This window comes from Protopterus annectens, chromosome 3.part1, assembly GCF_019279795.1.
Source record: "Protopterus annectens isolate FY-2018-M chromosome 3.part1, PAN1.0, whole genome shotgun sequence".
Lineage (NCBI taxonomy): Eukaryota > Metazoa > Chordata > Ceratodontiformes > Protopteridae > Protopterus > Protopterus annectens.
Genome location: NC_056732.1, coordinates 1,646,046,745 through 1,646,063,000, shown reverse-complemented (window position 1 = coordinate 1,646,063,000; position 16,256 = coordinate 1,646,046,745). Strand labels below are relative to the sequence as shown.

Below are 16,256 nucleotides of genomic sequence, written 5' to 3'. Positions count from 1 at the left end.
TCTTTTTTATATAGGAACAAATTAAATTTAAGGAGAATGCTATGTTATTCAAAAAGGGATGAATGGTCAATGCCTCTTGAACACACAAAACCATGTGGACGCTGTAATTATTGTAATTCCCTTGACCCCAGTCCATTTTTTGAACATCCTGACATGCACACTAACTTTAGCATACTGTAGCTACCTGTGATACTACTCATATAGTTTATTTGGCAGTGTGCCAAATATGTGATGCATTTTATGTTGGCAAAACCAATCGTCGTTTTAAAGACAGGATAAGAGAACACCTTTACCACATTAGAAAGGCTTCACCCCACAATGCCTTAGCTAAGCACGTAGCCCAAGCAGGTCCTGAACATTATTTCCTATTTAGAGCTCTTGAGAATATTAAACCCAGGATCGAGGAGGTGACATCAGGAACCATACTGAGAGTAAGGAGAGTATGTGGATAGTTAGATTGAGAGCAGATAGGGTCTAGGTCTCAATGAGAGAGCCTCCATTAAACCTATGTTAAACAAGCGGAGGAATGTTTGTAGATTTTATAATAAATGATGGAACATATATGTTTTACCCTGAAATAGATTTCTTTTGACATATATATCTATATATACATATTTATTAGAGCATCTTGAGTGTTCATGGAGAGTTTTATATGTTTTATATGTTTTTATATTCATTTTATACATCTCAGCATGTTTATATGTGCATATATCTTTAAGCAGATTAACTCATGAATATGTAACAAGAAGCAGCCAATAGGAGATGTTTTAACTGTATAAATGTAGCCTATGTACTTGAAGGTCTTTGTTACATGATCTGATGAAGCTCAAATGAATGAGTGAAAGCTTATCTGACCTGCAGTGGAATTAAAGTTGGATTTTAACCTGAGGATTTTGCCTTTCATTTGGATTTTAACCTGAGGATTTTGCCTTTCATTTCTACTTGTGACTCTGCATCAGCCTAGTTGCTCCTTTTGGTTTCATTAATATTATTCAAGTTTTTCTGGAGCACTGGGCGTTTATCCTGTTTGTCAGCAAGTGGTTTGTTCCTGTTTTATTAGCTTCATTTTTCTTGCTGACTTTGGAGCAGAGTCTACTACCAGTGAATAGCGTTTGCTTAGCATAACTTTGTTTGTATCTTTACCTTGCATACAGACATTTTTGGCTATTTTTGTGCCTTTGCACTATTTTTCTATTATGCAGAGTCAGAGTGAAACTGTAGATATTGAGCTAGACTATGAGCCCGAGGTGTAAACCTGGGCTCAGTTGCTCATCTACAGAAGAGGTTTGAACAGAATCGTCTGTTCAACAGTCACTTCCTGGCAATTTGGCTTTGGAGTGCTTTGATGAGCGGATATCGACACCCGACTTGGATGAGCTACAACGCCTGTTAGACAGTCTAGAAAGACTTTGCACACTTGAAGCGTTTGCAAACACAGCGCTTGCATTTTATTATTGTTTGGACACAAAATTGTACCGAGGATTACGATATTAAACATGCCCAATCAGGGGAACATTATCCAGAGTTGCTTTCAAGGTGGCAGCCTGAACTTGGAGGTAAGCAAACAGTACATGGAGTTACTTATTGACTTTTTTGCCTCTGAAGAAGAGAAACTCATTAATAACATTAAGAAACAACAGAAGAGAATTTTTCTTGTTTCCCAAGTACTGTAATAGAACCACTATTTGAAAGCCTGTTGGATGGAATATCAGCCTTAGGCGAAACTTCTCCAACAGAAGAGAAGCAAGATTATTAGAGATCACAGAGATTTTAATTTAGGACAAGTCTTCGTTTGGCCTAAACATGGACATTATAGTGCTACCATTAAATCTAATGACTATACTAGTGTTAGACAACTGAGTTCGAACCTAGTACTAGTTCTGAAAATGTTAATGTTGTTAATAATGCTTGTGAAGCTGTGGATATTACTAACTGTGTACATAACAATGTATCGCCTAGTAATAGGGTACAAAATATAGCTAACATTAATAACGTTACTACTTCCAATGATACTGATGATGTAATTACTATTTTACATAGTGAGAGTGGATCTAGCTGTATTATAAACAAAGATATAGGGGACTTGCAGACATTGGACCCGACCCAGTTTGGCTTTGTCAAGGGAAGATCATGCCTTTTGAACTTGGTCGACTTCTTCGAAATAGTCACCAAGGCCATTGATGAGGGAAAGGCAGTCCATACAGCCTACCTTGACCTTGCAAAGGCTTTCGACACAATACCCCACTCGGGTATTGTAGAAAAACTTACCAGCTTAAATGTAAACCCATATGTCACAAGATGGGTTGCAAACTGGCTTAAGGACAGAACCCACAGGGTTAGAGTTGCTGGCGCTGTGTCAGACTCCAAGCGGTCACAAGTGGTGTCCCACAGGGCTCGGTCCTTGGCCCCTATTGTTTGGCATCTACTTCTCAGAAGTACAGGCCAACATGGGAGGACTTTGGCTGACAAAGTTTGCAGATGACTGCAAACTGGGCCATAGTGGAAAGTGCATCGGACACTGATATCCTTCAGAAGGGACTCACGGAAACAGATAGCTGGTGCCAGAGCCATGGCCTGAAGTTAAGCCAAAAATGTATAGTCATACCCTTGGAAAAACAAGGTAACCCCAAGCTACCATATAGGTGGCAATCCACTAAGCACAGAAGAGGTTATCAGGGACCTGGGGACCCAGGTTGACAGTGGCCTTTCTTTTGACACTCACATTGCTAAAGTGGTTAGAAAGACCTTCTACATTGCCCACCTGATCATGAAGGATTCACATCCAGATCTAGTGAGGTCATTGTTCCCCTGTACTCTTCACTTATCAGACCAATGATCGAGTACAATGCCCCATTCGGGATGTATCTCACCCGACATCTGCAGCAATTGGAGAGACCCAAAAGTTCCTCACCAAAAGGATAAAAGGACTCCAAAATCTGTCATATGCTGCCAGATTGAAGAAACTCCAGCTCTATTCAGTCGCATACCGTCTGCTCAGAGGTGACATGTGCCTGACATACAAGGCCATGTCCAACCGGAATTAATGGACATGCTCCACCTCAAAAATCCAAATCCACCAAAACCACTAGAGCAAGCGACTTAAACCTTAGCACGGATATAAATAGGACGTGCTGGAGGGATAGATTTATCACTCAGAGACTCCCTATGCTGTGGAATAAAATCCCGGTCCATGTGAGGCAGAGCACCTCGCTGACTCTGTTCAAGAGAAATCTAGACCTGTGGATGGGAGATCGTAGGTTTACCCCGGGAATCATCTCTGGGTCACTGCTGGACAGAGGCACAACAAACTAATGGGCACAGTATTTTTTCATATAAGGGGTGGCGTAAGCCACAATAATTTGGGCTAGGCTTATAAATGCCTTAGGGCAGATAGCCTAGTATAAACCTATGAACCTATGAACCTATAATACAAACAATAAAGAAGTTAGTCAGCCTACTACTGTGAATAATATTGCAGACAGAACTAACTTATATCCAGCAGTACATGTTGTGAAGGGACCGATCAATAAGAGGTTGTCAGTAGATGACGGCATAGTGAGATCCAAGTTACCTCACAAAGTACATACCACCATCACTACAGGAGTAGTAAGTGAGCTCCCTTTTCCCCTCCCAGTCCGAAAGGACAAGAATATAACAAGGGGCGCTCTATGAGCAGGGGAGACAGAAAGCATAAATTATCAGAAGAGTTTGTACCACATCAGACAATAAAGAAGATGTGGAAGAACAAAGTAAATTAGATACAGCTGAAATTTTGATACCAGCAGATTCTATGATACATAACATCTCAGGATATTTGTTGACTGAATGTGATGAGAAATTATTATGTAAAGGCCTAAACTTTATACCAAGTGCACACAGTAACTTTACGGACACTGTAGTAGACATGAGACTTTTCTGTCGAAATCTTATGCTTAAACTGCTATTTCATGATAAAACTGATAGTGAATTGACAGACAATAACGTTACTAGACCACCAAAGTTTAAGAAGCTTAGCAACTTTGTCCCACCTAATCATCCGTTAGTTGAGGCATATTTGAAACTAACTGAGGATGATTTGTATGAATATTTTCTCTAAAGAAATATAGGAAGAATGGTAATTTGACTAGAGGGAGCAGACTAGCTTACTTAAACTCCAGTCCTTACAGTCCATAACCATCAAACCAGCTGATAAAGGTGGTGGGATAGTAGTTATGGACACTAGCAAATATCATGATGCTATGATTAAACTCTTGGAAGATGATTTCTATTTACAAGTTAACAAACAAATAGTGCAAGCCACTATTAGTCACGTAAACAATATGTTATTAGATATGTTGAAAGGTGATATCTTGGATCAAGAATTGTTTGACTATCTCTTTGTTAAGAATCCACTTGTACCAACAATACATGGGTTACCTAAGATTCACAAAGACTCCATTGACCCACCAATGAGACCCATAGTGTCTGGTCAGGGTTGGATCACTGAAAACCTTTCTGTCTATGTTGAGAAACATTTGCGACCTATATTAAATAAGAACAAAGTTGTACTGAAATATTCCAAACAGTTTTTAACAGATTTATATGACTGCTTAGGTGACATTTGTGACGTTGATAACTTGATTTTTGTAACGTTTGACATCAAGTCCTTGTTTACTGTGTTACCAAATAACATAGGCCTGATTTATATCACTGAGGATCTACTCTTACATAGCGAATATACATCAGTTAAAGTAGACCTCATTGTACATTTCCTTGAACTCATTTTGAATAACAATCTGTTCACCTATGACAACAAGTTTTACCAACAGCGAGGTGGCGTAGCCATGGGCACACCTTGTGCCAACAGCTATGCAAACATGTTTTTGGCATTTTGGGAATTTGAGAGTCTCTTTAATTTAGAAATGTTTAAACAACATGTAACTTTTATAGACGTTTCGTGGATGACGTTTTGTTTTATGGAGAGGTAGTGTTGATGATTTGTTTGTGTTCCATACTATACTGAACAACCTCACTGGCTATTTAACCTTCAGTATGAATCATTCTAGAGAGAAGATAGAATTTCTTGACTTGTATATAGAAAAGTTAGCATGTGGTTTGATTAATACAGGTGTCTATAGGAAACCTTGCTATTTTAATACTCTATTACAGCGTGATAGTATGCACCCACAGCATATTTTTAAGAATATCATTAGAGGCCACGGGATGAGAACCTCTAGCCTAACTGCCACAGAAGAATGTTTCCTAAATGAACTGAGTGACCTCAAGATAAGGCTAGAAGAACGGGCTATAGCTCACAAGAGATTGAGTCCAATCTCTTAGATGTCAATAAACTTAGACTGAACAGAGCAGCCCCTTATTTTGGACCAGTTATTACTGGTGGATCCGTTACAACAGACAATGGTAGAGATGATAGATCAACTCATGTAAGGGTTTCTTTACCATATAGTACTGATTGTCCAGCAATCAAGAATATTATTACGAAACACTGGCCTATTCTCTGTACTGATGACACCATCAGTAAACTTGTGGGGACTAAACCCTCTTTTTTATATAGGAACAAATTAAATTTAAGGAGAATGCTATGTTATTCAAAAAGGGATGAATGGTCAATGCCTCTTGAACACACAAAACCATGTGGACGCTGAAATTATTGTAATTCTCTTGACCCCAGTCCATTTTTTGAGCATCCTGACATGCACACTAACTTTAGCATACGTGCTGTAGCTACCTGTGATACTACTCATATAGTTTGTTTGGCAGTGTGCCAAATATGTGATGCATTTTATGTTGGCAAAACCAATTGTCGTTTTAAAGACAGGATAAGAGAACACCTTTACCACATTAGGAAGGCTTCACCTCACAATGCCTTAGCTAAGCACGTAGCCCAAGCAGGTCCTGAACATTATTTCCTATTTAGAGCTCTTGAGAATATTAAACCCAGTATACGAGGAGGTGACATCAGGAACCATACTGAGAGTAAGGAGAGTATGTGGATAGTTAGATTGAGAGCAGATAGGGGTCTAGGTCTCAATGAGAGAGCCTCCATTAAACCTATGTTAAACAAACGGAGGAATGTTTGTAGATTTTATAATAAATGATGGAACATATATGTTTTTACCCTTGAAATAGATTTCTTTTGACATATATATCTATATATACATATTTATTAGAGCATCTTGAGTGTTCATGGAGAGTTTTTATATGTTTTTTATATGTTTTTTATATTCATTTTATACATCTCAGCATGTTTATATGTGCATATATCTTTAAGCTTAGATTAACTCATGAATATGTAACAAGAAGCAGCCAATAGGAGATGTTTTAACTGTATAAATGTAGCCTATGTACTTGAAGGTCTTTGTTACATGATCTGATGAAGCTCAAATGAATGAGTGAAAGCGCTTATCTGACCTGCAGTGGAATTAAAGTTGGATTTTAACCTGAGGATTTTGCCTTTCGTTTGGATTTTAACCTGAGGATTTTGCCTTTCATTTCTACTTGTGACTCTGCATCAGCCTAGTTGCTCCGTTTACTGATATTATATCAGGCCCATTATTGAATGTAACTCACCTTTTAGCATCTATTTATCTAAACATATCACACAAGTTGAGAGACCTCAGAGATTCATAACTAAAAGATCCCTGAAATCAAAAATCTTAGTTATCTTATTAGTTATCAAGAGATCTTTCCTTTCTAGTTAATCAGCTTGGCTGCTGTGCGTCCCGAACCAGGCACTGTACGGAAATTTAGATTTGCTAGGTGGACCCTGTACTCACTGGCATTAACTGACTCTGCCCTCCGGGAAGACCTGAACTCTACCTACTAAACCCCATCCCTCATCTTAAGGGAAATCTACCATTACAGATTGTGAAATTTGCTAGGTGGACCCTGTACTCACTGGCATTAACTGACTCTGCCCTCCGGGAAGACCTGAACTCTACCTAATAAGCCCCATCCCTCATCTTAAGGGAAATCTACCATTACAGATTGTGAAATTTGCTAGGTGGACCCTGTACTCACTGGCATTAACTGACTCTGCCCTCCGGGAAGACCTGAACTCTACCTACTAAACCCCATCCCTCATCTTAAGGGAAATCTACCATTACATCATAGATATCATAGATATCATAGATTAGTACTAGGCTAACTGCCCTTGCGAGCCATTTTAAGCCTAGCCAATTATCCCTTGTGAGACTCAAACCCTGCACCTTGTGTTTATAAGGCAAACACCTTAACCATTAGGCCACCCTCGTAACAAAATGGTTCATAGGTTAGTACTAGGTTAACTGCCCTTGCACCCCATTTTAAGCCTAGCCAATTATCCCTTGTGAGACTCAAACCCTGCACCTTGTGTTTCTAAGGCAAACACCTTAACCATTAGGCCACCCTCCAGATTGTGAAATTTGCTAGGTGGACCCTGTACTCACTGGCATTAACTGACTCTGCCCTCCGGGAAGACCTGAACTCTACCTACTAAACCCCATCCCTCATCTTAAGGGAAATCTACCATTACAGATTGTGAAATTTGCTAGGTGGACCCTGTACTCACTGGCATTAACTGACTCTGCCCTCCGGGAAGACCTGAACTCTACCTACTAAACCCCATCCCTCATCTTAAGGGAAATCTACCATTACAGATTGTGAAATTTGCTAGGTGGACCCAGTACTCACTGGCATTAACTGACTCTGCCCGCCGGGAAGACCTGAACTCTACCTACTAAACCCCATCCCTCATCTTAAGGGAAATCTACCATTACAGATTGTGAAAGTATGTTATTTTCATATGTGTCATCCATTAACTCTGACCTGTGTATCCTAGTCTAGCTACCTGCCCAAGACTGCCAGCAGCCAATAGCCCCTGTCTTCTCCACATTCTAATCTAGTCTCCCATTTTATTCTCTCCTCAAAGCTACTACTGTGATTTTTTATCTACATTTCACTAACTCATACCTCTCTTACCTCTTTCTTATCTGCATAACTCTGATACTTATTCCTTTTGGCCACCAGGTGGCTTCCTACTATTACCTGGATTGCTCCCTTTTGGGTTATTTCTTAACCCTCAAATACCTTTGTTCTGAACCTGTATCCTCTCTCTCTCTGCTTCACATTTTCTTTACTCTTGACCCTGCCTCATCACCCTTCTAGTATAGTTACTGCTACAACCTGTACATCTTCTCAGATTACAGCTCATTACACAAACTATACCTTTTTATCTGATATAAACCTACCTGCTGTTTCCACAGCTCACAGATTGTTTTTTCTGGGCCTCACTACTCTTTTGTGTCCTGTTTCTACTTTGTTACCCTCTCCTCTATAGTATTGCTCACTAGAATCTTCCTTAGCTCACCTAGCTACCCTCTTCATATTCCCTCCCATAAAGCTCTTCACCCCGTTTCTCTCTTCCTTACCCTTACACATATCTACTCTACTCCTACTTTTCCTACACTCCACCCACTTCATCAGCCCACCCCCTTCCAGCTCCTAACTATTCTCTCTCTCTCATTTTTTCCTGCCCATGACCTGTATTCTGTGCTCATCCCCCTATACCCTCACCCAAGCTATCTAAGATACCTTATAAATATATCCCTACACCCCTGGACGCCATCTTTCCTTTCTAGTTAATCAGCTTGGCTGCTGTGCGTCCCGAACCAGGCACTGTACGGAAATTTAGAGTAAGCTCTACTTCAGATTGTTGCATTAAATGTTTAGGATATATATTTATTTTTCATTACACCTGTAGTTTCTACTCTGTGTATCCACTATATGTACATGGACATGAGCTATGGATCAGTGTAGCTGCTATGTTTATTTTACGCTGCATTTGAAAGCTTGTTTTCTGATTATATTTATGTCCTTATATTTCTGTGTATTTTGAACTTCATCTTTTTAAGAAACAATGTTAGGTTGTTGATGCACCACTTACATTTTTGTGCTGTGTTACTTTAGACTTCAGATACCTTATGCTAAGTTATCACATGCTGATTAAAATCTAATAGCAATATATCGTGCTTCCTAACCATTACCGCAGTGAGACATACTGCGCTCTCAATTGGTCGGTTGAAACCACTCATAAAGCCTAGCGACTCTTGGATTAAAAAAAGTATTGTATATTTAGAGTATGCTGATAGCTCCTATCACCAGCATACCGGTTATTTACCGGAGCCTAACAGGATCTATCCGTGGGTCATCGTAGGTACTACCTCTCATTGAGATTAATTCAACCTCATTGCAAGCATTTTGCTCGTAGTAGCGTTTTTAGCCGGGGGTCATTGTAGGCACTACCTCTCATTGTGATTAATCCCACCTCACTGCAAGCGTTTTGCTCGTAGTAGCGTTTCTATTTAACTATACCTTATAACGCGACTAAACTGCGCTATATATTATTTTGGCGCCTTTTTAGTCCTGATACTACGCAAGTAGTCATTTTAATGAAACCTTTTTGTATTAGGGTTAATGATTAATGCCTGATAGCTTAGCTAACCAGCGCTTCTATTCTCTTGGCGCCAAACAAGCACAACACCTTCTAGATAGGTTAAATACAGATATGTTGTAGACCTAACTATGTGTCCAACCCTCAGGCTAACGTTAGAGTTCTTTGCTCAACAGTAGCGTAGTAGTGTTGAATGTTGTTGACTGTTATATCCTATGACCTGTTTCAATTGGAATAACTAATGAAACTATGCTTACTTATACTTCCATTCTTATGTTTTAACTATGAATACTCAAACACTGATTGTAGTTACTTTACACTGTGAATGAAACTGTATATCAGATACCTGTTTAAGTAGAATATTGATAACTATTGCCAACTGCTCTCTTATTTACTCTGTTTTGTCTTACTATCTTCCTCTCTCTCTGTCCTATTTTAATAGTTTGCTAGGTGGACCCTGTACTCACTGGCATTAACTGACTCTGCCCTCCGGGAAGACCTGAACTCTACCTACTAAACCCCATCCCTCATCTTAAGGGAAATCTACCATTACAGATTGTGAAAGTATGTTATTTTCATATGTGTCATCCATTAACTCTGACCTGTGTATCTTAGTCTAGCTACCTGCCCAGGACTGCCAGCAGCCAATAGCCCCTGTCTTCTCCACATTCTAACCTAGTCTCCCATTTTATTCCCTCCTCAAAGCTACTACTGTGATTTTTTATCTACATTTCACTAACTGATACCTCTCTTACCTCTTTCTTACCTGCATAACTCTGATACTTATTCCTTTTGGCCACCAGGTGGCTTCCTACTATTACCTGGATTGCTCCCTTTTGGATTATTTCTTAACCCTCAAATACCTTTGTTCTGCACCTGTATCCTCTCTCTCTCTGCTTCACATTTTCTTTACTCTTGACCCTGCCTCATCACCCTTCTAGTATAGTTACTGCTATAACCTGTACATCTTCACAGATTACAGCTCATTACACAAACTATACCTTTTTATCTAATATAAACCTACCTGCTGTTTCCACAGCTCACAGATTATTTTTTCTGGGCCTCACTACTCTTTTGTGTCCTGTTTCTACTTTGTTACCCTCTCCTCTATAGTATTGCTCACTAGAATCCTCCTTAGCTCACCTAGCTACCTTCTGCATATTCCCTCCCATAAAGCTCTTCACCCCATTTCTCTCTGTCTTACCATTTCACATATCTACTCTACTCCCACTTCTACTACACTCCACCCACTTCTACAGCCCACCCCCTTCCAGCTCCTAACTATTCTCTCTCTCTCATTTTTTCCCGCCCATGACCTGTATTCTGTGCTCATCCCCCTATACCCTCCCCCAGGCTACCTAAGATACCTTAGCTGCTGTGCGTCCCGAACCAGGCACTGTACGGAAATTTAGAGTAAGCTCTACTTCAGATTGTTGCATTAAATGTTTAGGATATATATTTATTTTTCATTACACCTGTAGTTTCTACTCTGTGTATCCACTATATGTACATGGACATGAGCTACGGATCAGTGTAGCTGCTATGTTTATTTTACGCTGCATTTGAAAGCTTGTTTTCTGATTATATTTATGTCCTTATATTTCTGTGTATTTTGAACTTCATCTTTTTAAGAAACAATGTTAGGTTGTTGATGCACCGCTTACATTTTTGTGCTGTGTTACTTTAGACTTCAGATACCTTATGCTAAGTTATCACATGCTGATTAAAATCTAATAGCAATATATCGTGCTTCCTAACCATTACTGCAGTGAGACATACTGCGCTCTCAATTGGTCGGTTGAAACCACTCATAAAGCCTAGCGACTCTTGGATTAAAGCATGTATTGTATATTTAGAGTATGCTGATAGCTCCTATCACCAGCATACCGGTTATTTACCGGAGCCTAACAGGATCTATCCGTGGGTCATCGTAGGTACTACCTCTCATTGAGATTAATTCCACCTCATTGCAAGCATTTTGCTCGTAGTAGCGTTTTTAGCCGGGGGTCATTATAGGCACTACCTCTCATTGTGATTAATCCCACCTCACTGCAAGCGTTTTGCTCGTAGTAGCGTTTTTATTTAACTATACCTTATAATGCGACTAAATCGCGCTATATATTATTTTGGCGCCTTTTTAGTCCTGATACTACGCAAGTAGTCATTTTAATGAAACCTTTTTGTATTAGGGTTAATGATTAACTACCTCTCATTGTGATTAATTCCACCTCACTGCAGGCGTATTGCTCGTAGTAGCGTTCTTATTTAACCTTACCTTATAACGCGAATAAACCGCACTACATATTACTTGGCGCCTTTTTAGTCCTAATACTACGCAAGTAGTCATTTTAATGAAACCTTTTTGTATTAGGGTTAATGATTAATGCCTGATAGCTTAGCTAACCAGCGCTTCTATTCTCTTGGCGCCAAACAAGCACAACACCTTCTAGATAGGTTAAATACAGATAAGTTGTAGACCTAACTATGTGTCCAACCCTCAGGCTAACGTTAGAGTTCTTTGCTCAACAGTAGCGTAGTAGTGTTGAATGTTGTTGACTGTTATATCCTATGACCTGTTTCAATTGGAATAACTAATGAAACTATGCTTACTTATACTTCCATTCTTATGTTTTAACTATGAATACTCAAACACTGATTGTAGTTACTTTACACTGTGAATGAAACTGTATATCAGATACCTGTTTAAGTAGAATATTGTTAACTATTGCCAACTGCTCTCTTATTTACTCTGTTTTGTCTTACTATCTTCCTCTCTCTCTCTGTCCTATTTTAATAGTTTGCTAGGTGGACCCTGTACTCACTGGCATTAACTGACTCTGCCCTCCGGGAAGACCTGAACTCTACCTACTAAACCCCATCCCTCATCTTAAGGGAAATCTACCATTACAGATTGTGAAAGTATGTTATTTTCATATGTGTCATCCATTAACTCTGACCTGTGTATCCTAGTCTAGCTACCTGCCCAGGACTGCCAGCAGCCAATAGCCCCTGTCTTCTCCACATTCTAATCTAGTCTCCCATTTTATTCTCTCCTCAAAGCTACTACTGTGATTTTTTATCTACATTTCACTAACTCATACCTCTCTTACCTCTTTCTTATCTGCATAACTCTGATACTTATTCCTTTTGGCCACCAGGTGGCTTCCTACTATTACCTGGATTGCTCCCTTTTGGGTTATTTCTTAACCTTCAAATACCTTTGTTCTGAACCTGTATCCTCTCTCTCTCTGCTTCACATTTTCTTTACTCTTGACCCTGCCTCATCACCCTTCTAGTATAGTTACTGCTATAACCTGTACATCTTCACAGATTACAGCTCATTACACAAACTATACCTTTTTATCTGATATAAACCTACCTGCTGTTTCCACAGCTCACATATTGTTTTTTCTGGGCCTCACTACTCTTTTGTGTCCTGTTTCTACTTTGTTACCCTCTCCTCTATAGTATTGCTCACTAGAATCCTCCTTAGCTCACCTAGCTACCTTCTGCATATTCCCTCCCATAAAGCTCTTCACCCCGTTTCTCTCTTCCTTACCCTTACACATATCTACTCTACTCCTACTTTTCATACACTCCACCCACTTCATCAGCCCACCCCTTCCAGCTCCTAACTATTCTCCCTCTCTCATATTTTCCCGCCCATGACCTGTAGTCTGTGCTCATCCTCCTATACCCTCCCCCAAGCTATCCAAGATACCTTATAAATATATCCCTACACCCTTGGACGCCATCTTTCCTTTCTAGTTAATCAGCTTGGCTGCTGTGCGTCCCGAACCAGGCACTGTACGGAAACTCAGAGTAAGCTCTACTTCAGATTGCTGTTTTAAATGTTTTAGGATATATATTTATTTTTCATTACACTTGTGGTTTCTACTCTGTGTATCCACTATATGTACATGGACATGAGCTACGGATCAGTTTAGCTGCTATGTTTATTTTACGCTGCATTTGAAAGCTTGTTTTCTGATTATATTTATGTCCTTATATTTCTGTGTATTTTGAACTTCATCTTTTTAAGAAACAATGTTAGGTTGTTGATGCACCGCTTACATTTTTGTGCTGTGTTACTTTAGACTTCAGATACCTTATGCTAAGTTATCATATGCTGATTAAAATCTAATAGCAATATATCGTGCTTCCTAACCATTACCGCAGTGAGACATACTGCGCTCTCAATTGGTCAGTTGAAACCACTCATAAAGCCTAGCGACTCTTGGATTAAAGCATGTATTGTATATTTAGAGTATGCTGATAGCTCCTATCACCAGCATACCGGTTATTTACCGGAGCCTAACAGGATCTATCCGTGGGTCATCGTAGGTACTACCTCTCATTGAGATTAATTCCACCTCATTGCAAGCATTTTGCTCGTAGTAGCGTTTTTAGCCGGGGGTCATTATAGGCACTACCTCTCATTGTGATTAATCCCACCTCACTGCAAGCGTTTTGCTCGTAGTAGCGTTTTTATTTAACTATACCTTATAACGTGACTAAACCGCTCTATATATTATTTTGGCGCCTTTTTAGTCCTGATACTACGCAAGTAGTCATTTTAATGAAACCTTTTTGTATTAGGGTTAATGATTAACTACCTCTCATTGTGATTAATTCCACCTCACTGCAAGCGTATTGCTCGTAGTAGCGTTCTTATTTAACCTTACCTTATAACGCGAATAAACCGCACTACATATTACTTGGCGCCTTTTTAGTCCTGATACTACGCAAGTAGTCATTTTAATGAAACCTTTTTGTATTAGGGTTAATGATTAATGCCTGATAGCTTAGCTAACCAGCGCTTCTATTCTCTTGGTGCCAAACAAGCACAACACCTTCTAGATAGGTTAAATACAGATAAGTTGTAGACCTAACTATGTGTCCAACCCTCAGGCTAACGTTAGAGTTCTTTGCTCAACAGTAGCATAGTAGTGTTGAATGTTGTTGACTGTTATATCCTATGACCTGTTTCAATTGGATTACTTATACTTCCATTCTTATGTTTTAACTATGAATACTCAAACACTGATTGTAGTTACTTTACACTGTGAATGAAACTGTACATCAGATACCTGTTTAAGTAGAATATTGTTAACTATTGCCAACTGCTGTCTTATTTACTCTGTTTTGTCTTACTATCTTCCTCTCTCTCTGTCCTATTTTAATAGTTTGCTAGGTGGACCCTGTACTCACTGGCATTAACTGACTCTGCCCTCCGGGAAGACCTGAACTCTACCTACTAAACCCCATCCCTCATCTTAAGGGAAATCTACCATTACAGATTGTGAAAGTATGTTATTTTCATATGTGTCATCCATTAACTCTGACCTGTGTATCCTAGTCTAGCTACCTGCCCAGGACTGCCAGCAGCCAATAGCCCATGTCTTCTCCACATTCTAACCTAGTCTCCCATTTTATTCTCTCCTCAAAGCTACTACTGTGATTTTTTATCTGCATTTCACTAACTCATACCTCTCTTACCTCTTTCTTACCTGCATAACTCTGATACTTATTCCTTTTGGCCACCAGGTGGCTTCCTACTATTACCTGGATTGCTCCCTTTTGGGTTATTTCTTAACCCTCAAATACCTTTGTTCTGAACCTGTATCCTCTCTCTCTCTGCTTCACATTTTCTTTACTCTTGACCCTGCCTCATCACCCTTCTAGTATAGTTACTGCTATAACCTGTACATCTTCACAGATTACAGCTCATTACACAAACTATACCTTTTTATCTGATATAAACCTACCTGCTGTTTCCACAGCTCACAGATTGTTTTTTCTGGGCCTCACTACTCTTTTGTGTATTACCCGCTCCGTTCGCCATGCGGGCTCACTCCGCTCCCCTCCCTGCCCCCAAATCTCACCCGCCCCTGCCACCTGTACATTTATACACTCATAGGCACACCCCTCACTTCTACCACCAATCACATCTTGCCTCTTAGGCACACCCCACTCTTCTAAACACCAATCATATCTTGCACTTGTCTCCACCCCTTCATATACTGCCTCCTCCCTCCCCACTTAACTTCCTTACCTACTCTCTGATATTTTCCCTCCATCTAATTATTCCAACTCTATTACTGCATCTCCTATCATGTCTAATAAATACAGACCTTTGCTACTACTAACACTCCTAACTACTCTCACCTCTGCCTATCTTTTAACCTCCTACGAACTACCCCTACCCTTTATACTTACTATCCCATTCAAACAAACCCTGGCAACTCCCTTACCTCCATCTATAAGTTATCTTAACCCCACTTACAAGACCTCCTACCTTAAACCTAAATATCACCGTCTCTCTCACATTAAATACCTTATTCATAACCTTAAAAAACATGTTAACTACCATTGTAAACCTCCTCAATTTTACAAGCCAATACTAATGTCCTCATTAATTGATGGAGACATCCACCCTAATCCTGGCCCTAACCCATCCCCAAAATTTGCCAATAGCCACATACTCAGAACAAAACCAACACCATTAACCAAACCCCCCAAATCACTATCTATTGCTCAACTAAATATACGTAGCATTTGCAACAAAATACCACTAATTCATGCTATTCTAGATGTTCAACAGTTTGACATTCTCTGTCTAACTGAAACCTGGCTCAAACCTACAATAAAGGATAATGAAATTACTCCCCCAGGCTACAACATCCTTAGACATGACCGCTTATACAAAAAAGGTGGTGGGGTCGCTGTCCTCTATAAAACCGGACTACAAATAAGTAAAGCAAATCTTAACCTTCCATCTGACATAAATGCCGAAATAATCATTTCAAAACTTCACCTAAACCCT

The 16,256-nt window shown here is 39.6% G+C and overlaps 1 protein-coding gene and 1 long non-coding RNA gene across 2 annotated transcripts in view; both read left to right on the top strand.

Annotated features, from left to right (window-relative positions):
• LRRD1 (leucine rich repeats and death domain containing 1) overlaps nt 1–16,256 on the top strand; it is a 418,673-nt gene that overhangs the window by 338,559 nt on the left and 63,858 nt on the right. The gene's annotated exons all lie outside the window — the stretch shown is intronic.
• On the top strand, nt 7,706–14,694 carry LOC122798595. The gene is made up of 4 exons (XR_006364285.1): nt 7,706–7,768; nt 9,873–9,994; nt 12,228–12,349; nt 14,617–14,694. It is a non-coding gene; the product is annotated as an uncharacterized LOC122798595 (long non-coding RNA).